Raw genomic sequence first — 9,170 nt, 5'->3', positions numbered from 1 at the left:
AGTGATCATCACATTTGGAAAAATTTTTTGCCATTTTTTTTCTTCAAATATTTTTTTCTATTTATCCCTCTCTCTCTTCCCTTCAGGGACTCCAACTAATTATCAGCCCTCTTGGAGTTGTCCCACAACTTACTAAAGCTCTGGGATTTTTTTTGTCTTTCTTTTTTCTTTGTATTTTATTTTGGATAGTTTCTATTGTTATATCTTCAAGTTCACTAATATTTTCTTTTGCAGTGTATAATCTGTTATTAAGCCTATACAGTATGCTTTTAATCTCAGACATTATAATTTCCATCTCCAGAAGTTCAATTGTTTTGTTTTTATGTTTTGCAGTACGCGGGCCTCTCACTATTGTGGCCTCTCCTGTTGTGGAGCACAGGCTCTAGACGCGCAGGCTCAGCGGCCATGGCTCACGGGCATAGCCACTCTGTGGCATGTGGGATCTTCCCAGACCGGCACGAACCCGCGTCCCCTGCATTGGCAGGCGGACTCTCAACCAGTGCACCACCAGGGAAGCCCTCAACTGGGTTCTTGAGATATGTCTTCCATATCTCCACATGGTTCATCTTACTTCTACCATCTTGAATATATGGAATATAGTAATAAAAACTGTTTTAATGTCATTGTCTACTAACTATATTATCTTTGTCTTTTCTGGGTGTGTTTCTATTGATTAATTTTTCTCCTTAGTATGAGTAGTGTTTTCTTTCTTCTTTGCATGCCTGGTAATTTTTGATTGTATCAGACATTGTTAAATTGTTGGGTACTGGAAGTTTTTATATTCGAATAAGTATTCTTTAGCTTTGTTCTGGGAATCAGTAACATTACTTACTTAAAGTAGTTTGATACTTTTGAGGCTTGCTTTTAAGCTTTCTGAGGTAGGATTGGAGCAGCCTTTTATCCTGGGCTAATTTTTCTCCATGACAGAGATAGCATCTTTCTGAATGTTCTACCTAATTGACCATGATTTACAAGGTTTTCCACTCTGGCTGGTGAGAACACAAACAATTCTTGGATGTGTAAATCCACTGATTGTTACCTCTTCTCCTTTGGGTTGTTCTTTCCACAGCCCCATGTGGTTTCCTCACATGCATGTGCTGGTCAGTACTCAGCTGAAAATTTGGGAGGGATCTTTTGAACATTTCTGGAATTTAATCTATCTGTGTAGATATTGTCTCTCAAGGGATTTGTCTTACAAATTCTAGGCACTTTTATCTCCTTGGACGCCCAGCTCTCTCTCCTTAGTTCAGGAAGATGCCTGAGCTCAACCTGGTTTCCACCTCCCTGCACTGTTGCCTGGAAGATATCTATAGATAGTAAACTGGGACAACTGTGCTTACTTTGATTGTTTGCTGTTTTTAAAGGAATCTCTGTCCTGCATTGCTTAATGTCCAGTGCCTGAAAACCATCATTTCATATATATCCAGTCTCATGTTACTCCATCTTTATTGGAAGTGGAAATCCTGTTATTCTATTTTTGTGATAAAACTTAAGCTCCTTGGTTCTAAATCACTTAGTTTTGCTTTAGAATATTTACACAGGCCACTCTAGGTGGCAGCATTAGGCATCATGTCATCATTCTTAGCTTTATAAAAGCCACTATAAGGGTCTTTATTTCTAACATCTGTAAGGTAGTTCTATTTCTACCTGAAGAGATATTTATTGGGGGTTAGGTCCCTGACACTTAGGATGTAGAAGTGAAGAAGCCATGTGAGGCCTTTTCCTTTAAGGAGAAAACATTAAATAAATAAACATAATACATCCTATCACTATCTCCTTACCCTACCTTAGTTTTCTTTTTTTGAATTTTATTTATTTTTTTATAAAGCAGATTCTTATTAGTTACCCATTTAATACATATTAGTGTATATATGTCAATCCCAATCTCCCAATTCATCCCACCACCAACATCCCCGCCACTTTCCCCCCGTGGTGTCCATACGTTTGTTCTCTACATCTGTGTCTCCATTTCTGCCCTGCAAACCAGTTCATCTGTACCATTTTTCTAGGTTCCACATATATGCGTTAATATATGATATTTGTTTTTCTCTTTCTGACTTACTTCACTCTGTATGACAGTCTCTAGATCCATCCACATCTCTACAAATGACCCAATTTCATTTTTTTTATGGCCGAGTAATATTCCATTGTATATATGTACCACATCTTCTTTATCCATTCGTCTGTCGATGGGCATTTAGGTTGCTTCCATGACCTGGCTAACGTAAATAGTGCTGCAATGATCATTGTGGTACATGACTCTTTTTGAATTATGGCTTTCTCAGGGTATATGCTCAGTAATGGGATTGCTGGGTCGTACGGTAGTTCTATTTTTAGTTTTTTAAGGAAACTCCATACTGCTCTCCATAGTGGCTGTATCAATTTACATTCCCATCAACAGTGCAAGAGGGTTCCCTTTTCTCCATACCCTCTCCAGTATTTGTTGTTTGTAGATTTTCTTATGATGCCCATTCTAACTGGTGTGAGGTGATACCTCACTGTAGTTTTGATTTGCATTTCTCTAATAATTAGTGATGTTGAGCAGCTTTTCTTGCGCTTCTTGGCCAACTGTATGTCTTCTTTGGAGAAATGTCTATTTAGGTCTTCTGCCCATTGTTAGATGGGTTGTTTGTTTTTTTTAATATTGAGCTGCATGAGCTGTTTATATATTTTGGAGATTAATCCTTTGTCCATTGATTTTTTGCAAATATTTTCTCCCATTCTGAGGACTGCCTATTCACCTTGTTTGTAGTTTCCTTTGCTTTGCAAAAGCTTTTAAGTTTCATTAGGTCCCATTAGATTATTTTTGTTTTTATTTCCATTACTCTAGGAGGTGGATCAAAAAAGATCTTGGTATGATTTATGTCAAAGAGTGTTCTTCCTACATTTTCCTCTAAGAGTTTTATAGTGTTCAGTCTTATGTTTAGGTCTCTAATCCATTTTGAGTTTATTTTTGTGTATGGTGTTAGGGAGTGTTCTAATTTCATTCTTTTACATGTAGCTGTCCAGTTTTCACAGCACAATTTATTGAAGAGTGTCTTTTCTCCATTGTATATCATTGTCTCCTTTGTCATAGATTAGTTGACCAAATGTGCATGGGTTTACCTCTGGGCTTTCTATCTTGTTCCATTGATCTATGTTTCTGTTTTTGTGCCAGTACCATATTGTCTTGATTACTGTAGCTTTGTAGTATAGTCTGAAGTCAGGGAGTTGGACTCCTCCAGCTCTGTTTTTTTCCCTCAAGACTGCTTTGGCTATTCGGGGTCTTTTGTGTCTCCATACAAATTTTAAGATGATTTGTTCTAGTTCCATAAAAAATGCCATTGGTAATTTGATAGGGATTGCCCTGAATCTGTAGAATGCTTTGGGTAGTATAGTCATTTTCACAATATTGATTCTTCCAATCCAAGCACATGGAATATCTCTCCATGTGTTGGTATCATCTTTAATTTCTTTCATCAGTGTCTTATAGTTTTCTGCATACAGGTCTTTTGTCTCGATAGGTAGGTTTATTCCTAGATATTTTGTTCTTCTTGTTGCCATGGTAAATGGGAGTATTTCCATAATTTCTCTTTCAGATTTTTCCTCATTAGTGTATAGGAATGCAAGAGATTTCTCTGTATCAATTTTGTGTCCTGCAAACTTTACCAAATTCGTTGATTAGCTCTAGTAGTTTTCTGGTGGCATCTTTAGGGTTCTCTATGTATAGTACCATGTCATCTGCAAACAGTGAGAGTTTTACTTCTTCTTTTCCAATTTGTATTTCTTTTATTTATTTGTCTTCTCTGATTGCTGTGGCTAGGACTTCCAAACTATGTTGAATCAAAGAGTGGTGAGTGTGGACATCCTTGTCTTGTTCCTGATCTTAGAAGAAATGCTTTAAGTTTTTCACCATTGAGAATGATGCTGGCTGTGAGTTTGTCATATATGGCCTTTATTATGTTGAGATAGGTTTTCTCTATGCCCACTTTCTGGAGAGTTTTTATCATAAATAGGTGTTGAATTTTGACAAAAGCTTTTTCTGCATCTATTGAGATGATCATATGGTTTTTATTCTTCAGTTTGTTAATATGGTGTATCACATTGATTAATTTGCATATATTGAAGAATCCTTGCATCTCTGGGATAAATCCCACTTGATCGTTGTATATGACCCTTTTAATGTGTTTTTGGATTCTGTTTGCTAGTATTTTGTTGAGGATTTTTGAATCTATATTCATCAGTGATATTGATCTGTAATTTTCTTTTTTTGTAGTATCTTTGTCTGGTTTTGGTATCAGGATGATGGTGGCCTCATCACCACCATTGATTTTGGTAGTGTTCCTTCCTCTGCAAGTTTTTGGAAGAGTTTGAGAAGGATGGGTGTTAGCTCTTCTCTAAATGTTTGATAGAATTCACCTGTGAAGCCATCTGGTCCTGGACTTTTGTTTGTTGGAAGATTTTCAATCACAGTTTCAATTTCATTACTTGTGATTGGTCTGTTCATATTTTCTGTTTCTTCCTGGTTCAGTCTTGGAAGGTTATACCTTTCTAAGAATTTGTCCATTTTTTCCAGGTTGTCCATTTTATTGGCATAGAGTTTCTTGTAGTAGTCTCTTAGGATGCTTTATATTTCTGCAGTGGCTGTTGTAACTTCTCCTTTTTCATTTCCAATTTTATTGATTTGAGTCCTTTCCCTCTTTTTCTTGATAAATCTGGCTTATGGTTTATCAATGTTGTTTATCTTCTCAAAGAACCAGCTTTTAGTTTTATTGATGTTTGCTACTGTTTTCTTTGTTTCTATTTCATTTATTTCTGCTCTGATCTTTATGATTTCTTTCCTTCTACTAACTTTGAGTTTTGTTTGTTCTTCTTCCTCTAGTTCCTAGGTGTAAGGTTAGATTGTTTATTTGAGATTTTTCTTGTTTCTTGAGGTAGGCTTGAATTGGTATGAACTTCCCTCTTAGAACTGCTCTTGCTTCATCCCATAGGTTTTGGATCATCGATTTTTGTTGTAATTTTCTCTAGGTATTTTTTGATCTCCTCTTTGATTTCTTCAGTGATATCTTGGTTATTTAGTAATGTATTGTTAAGCTTCCATGTGTTTGTGCTTTTTACGTTTTTTTCCCTGTAATTGATTTCTCATCTCATAACGTTCTGGTCAGAAAAGATGCTTGACATGATTTCAATTTTCTTAAATTTACTGAGACTTGATTTTTGACCCAAATGTGATCTGTCCTGGAGAATGTTCCATGTGCACTTGAGAAGAATGTATAATCTGCTGTTTTGGGATAGAATGTTCTATAAATATCAATTAAATCTATCTGTTCTATTGTGTCATTTAAAGCTTGTGTTTCCTTATTAATTTTCTGTTTGCATCATCTGTCCATTGCTGTAAGTGAGGTGTAAAAGTCCCCCACTATTATTGTGTTACCGTCAATTTCCTCTTTTCTAGCTGTTATTAGTTGCCTTATATATTGCGGTGCTCCTATGTTGGGTGCATATATATTTATAATTGTTATATATTCTTCTTGGATTGATCCCTTGATCATTATGTAGTGTCCTCCTTTGTCTCTTGTAACAATCTTTATTTTAAAGTCTATTTTATCTGATATGAGTATCGCTACTCCAGCTTTCTTTTGATTTCCATTTGCATGGAATATGTTTTTCCATCCCCTCACTTTCAGTCTGTATGTTTCCCTAGGTCTGAAGTGGGTCTCTTGTAGACAGCATATATATGGGTCTTGTTTTTGTATCCATTCAGTGAGCCGCCTGTGTCTTTTGGTTGGAGCATCTAATCCATTCATGTTTAAGGTAATTATCAATATTCATGTTCTTATTACCATTTTCTTAATTGTTATGGGTTTGTTTTTGTAGGTCCTTTTCTTCTCTTGTGTTTCCCACTTAGGGAAGTTCCTTTAGCATTTGTTGTCGAGCTGGTTTGGTGGTGCTAAATTCTCTTAGCTTTCGCTTGTCTATAAAGCTTTTGATTTCTCCATCGAATCTGAATGAGATCCTTGCCAGGTAGAGTGATCTTGGTTGTAGGTTCTTCTCTTTCATCACTTTAAATATATCATGCCACTCCTTTCTGGCTTGCAGAGTTTCTGCTGAGAAATCAGCTGTTAACCTTATGGGAATTCCCCTGTATGTTATTTGTCATTCTTCCCTTGTTGCTTTCAATAATTTTTCCTTGTCTTTAATTTTTGTCAGTTCTATTACTATGTGTCTCAGCCTGTTTCTCCTTGGGTTTATCCTGCCTGGGACTCTCTGTGCTTCCTGGACTTGGGTGGCTATTTCCTTTCCCATGTTAGGGAAATTTTTGACTGTAATCTCTTCAAATATTTTCTCAGGTCCTTTCTCTCTCTCTTCTCCTTCTGGGAACTCTATAATGTGAATGTTGTTGTGTTTAATGTTGTCCCAGAAGTCTCTTAGGCTGTCTTCATTTCTTTTCATTCTTTTTTCTTTATTCTGTTCCACAACAATGAATTCCACCATTCTGTCTTCCAGGTCACTTATCTGTTCTTCTGCCTCAGTTATTCTGCTATTGATTCCTTCCAGTGTATTTTTCATTTCAGTTATTGTATTGTTCATCTCTGTTTGTTTGTTCTTTAATTCTTCTAGGTCTTTGTTAATCATTTCTTGCATCTTCTCAATCTTTGTCTCTATTCTTTTTCCGAGGTCCTGGATCATCTTTACTCTCATTATTCTGAATTCTTTTTCTGGAAGGTTGCCTATCTCCACTTCATTTCGTTTTTTTTTTTCAGTGGTTTTATCTTGTTCCTTCATTTTGTACATAGCCCTTTGCCTTTTCATCTTGTCTATCTTTCTGTGAATGTGGTTTTTGTTCCACAGGTTGCAGGATTGTAGTTCTTCTTGTTTCTGCTGTCTGCTGTATGTTGGATGAGGCTATTTAAGCGGCTTGTGGAAGTTTCCTGATGGGAGCCACTGGTGGTGGTAGAGCTCAGTGTTGCTCTGGTGGGCAGAGCCCAGTAAAACTTTAATCTGCTTGTCTGCTGATAGGTAGTCCTGGGTTTCCTCCCTGTTGGTTGTTTGGCCTGAGGTGACCTAACACTGGAGCTATCCAGCTCTTTTGTGGGTCTAATGGTGGACTCTGGGAGAGCTCATGACAAGGAGTACTTCCCAGAACTTCTGCTGCCAGTGTCCTTGTCCTCACGGTGAGACACAGCTACCCCCGCCTCTGCAGGAGATCCTCCAACACTAGCAGGTAGGTCTGGTTCAGTCTCTTATGGGGTCACTTCTCCTTCCCCAGGGTCCTGATTCACACACTGCTTTGTTTGTGCACTCCAAGAGTGGACTCTCTGTTTTCCCCAGTCCTGTTGACGTCCTGAAATCAAATCCTGCTAACCTTCAAAGTCTGATTCTCTAGGAATTCCTCCTCCCATTGCTGGACCCCCAGGTTTTGTAGCCTGACATGGAGCTCAGAACCTTCATTCCAGTGTGTGGACTTCTGTGGTATAAGTGTTCTCCAGTTTGTGAGTCACCCACTCAGCAGTTATGGGATTTGATTTTACTGTGATTGCACCCCTCCTACCATCTCATTGTGGCTTCTCCTTTGTCTTTGGATGTGGGGTATCTTTTTTGGTGAGTTCCAGTGTCTTCCTGTCAATGATTGTTCAGCAGTTAGTTGTGATTTTGGGAGTGAGAGCATGTCCTTCTACTCTGCCATCTTCTTATTTTTCTTCATAATACTCTTTGCCACCTGATATACCTTATGTGCATTTTAAAATTTTTTGGTTTTACTCCAGTAAGACTGCAAGCTCCAGGAGAGCCAAAACCCTGTGGTTTTCTTTGTAACTGCCATGTTCCCAAAGCCTAGAAAAATGTCTGGAGTATAGTGCATGCTAAACAAATGTTTGTTAATAAATGAGTGTTTAATGAAAGAGCTACAGAGAGGAAGGCAAAAATATAATGAAATTTTACGACCTGGAATTCCTCTCAGGATGCAGTCCTTGGAAACACCTGCATCAGAAACATTTCAGGTAACAGAAATCCCTGGTGGTCCAGTGGTTAGGACTCTGTGCTTCCACTGCAGGGGGCACAGGTTCGATCCCTGGTCAGGGAACAAAGATCCTGAATGTTGCATGGCATGGCCAAAAAAAAAAAAAAAAAAAAAAAAAAGAAAAAGAAAAAAGAAAAGAAACATTTCAGGTGATTTTTTAACATGCACATTTTGATCACCTCTCCAGATCCACTGATGTTGACTTTCTGATAGTGAGGCCGGGCAATTAAAAATTTTAGCAATTTTCCCATATAATTTATACACACCCTGAATTTGGAGAACCACTGTTTTGGAGTATAGAAAAGGTTGAAGAGAAGTAGTCATGTAAATGAAACTCTGAATAGTGTGTATGTGTGTGTGTTTGTGTGTGTGTGTGTGTGTGTGTGTGTGTGTGTGTGTGTGTGTGCAACCTCCAGGTGGGAAGGAGCTATTTCAAGAGGTTTTTTTAGCAGGAGAGTGACATGATTAGGTCTATGTTTTTAAAAATATCACTCTGGCTCTAGCGAGGTAGTTTTGTTTATCTCACAAGTTCTCCTGTCTTATAGTTGAGGTCCCATATATACAGAGAACACATGCTTTGCAGTTAACTGGACCAGACACAGCCTCTTATTAGCTGTGTGACAGAGATAGAGTACATAAATCTCTTAGCCTTATTTTCCTCATGTGTAAAATGGGGATAATAATACTTTTCACATTGGGTTTTCTGAAGAATTGACTTTAAACTCATGTAAAATACCTGGTACATAACAGACCTGAGAATAATGTTGGTTTCTTGTGATCCTCATCCTCAAGGTGCTTTTGCTCTTTGGAAGAAAATCAGGGAAACACATCAAGCACTGGCATCCCCAGGGCCAATGTTGACAAGTTGTGAAATCAGTCTCAGATATGAGACATCCTGCACAGTGTTGGGGAGACCGTGGGTAGGTACAGACCCCTAGAGGCAGCATCAGGAAAAGTAGAAGAAAGTGGTGTGACCAGTTCTTGCTGGAAAAGACATGAATAATTTATGCACAGACAGCCTGTCATCAGGGACTGGGACTGGAGGCCAACTATTCAACAAGATCTTTGTCAAAGACCAGCACTAATCACTTTAGTTCCAGTAATAAAGTTTTCCAAGTATTTGATTAGATTTCTCTCTTCCCTGGTGATTTTTGCTCTTGACTGCGTAGGA

The 9,170-nt window shown here is 37.9% G+C and overlaps 1 non-coding gene across 1 annotated transcript; it reads left to right on the top strand.

Annotated features, from left to right (window-relative positions):
• Nucleotides 1-7,989: 7,989 nt before the first annotated feature.
• TRNAG-UCC (transfer RNA glycine (anticodon UCC)) lies at nucleotides 7,990-8,062 on the top strand. Its single transcript has one exon. It is a non-coding gene; the product is annotated as a tRNA-Gly (tRNA).
• Nucleotides 8,063-9,170: the final 1,108 nt, after the last annotated feature.

This window comes from Delphinus delphis, chromosome 19, assembly GCF_949987515.2.
Source record: "Delphinus delphis chromosome 19, mDelDel1.2, whole genome shotgun sequence".
Taxonomy (NCBI): Eukaryota; Metazoa; Chordata; class Mammalia; order Artiodactyla; family Delphinidae; genus Delphinus; species Delphinus delphis.
Note: the sequence above shows the minus strand (reverse complement) of the source record. Positions and strands in the feature narration are given on the sequence as shown.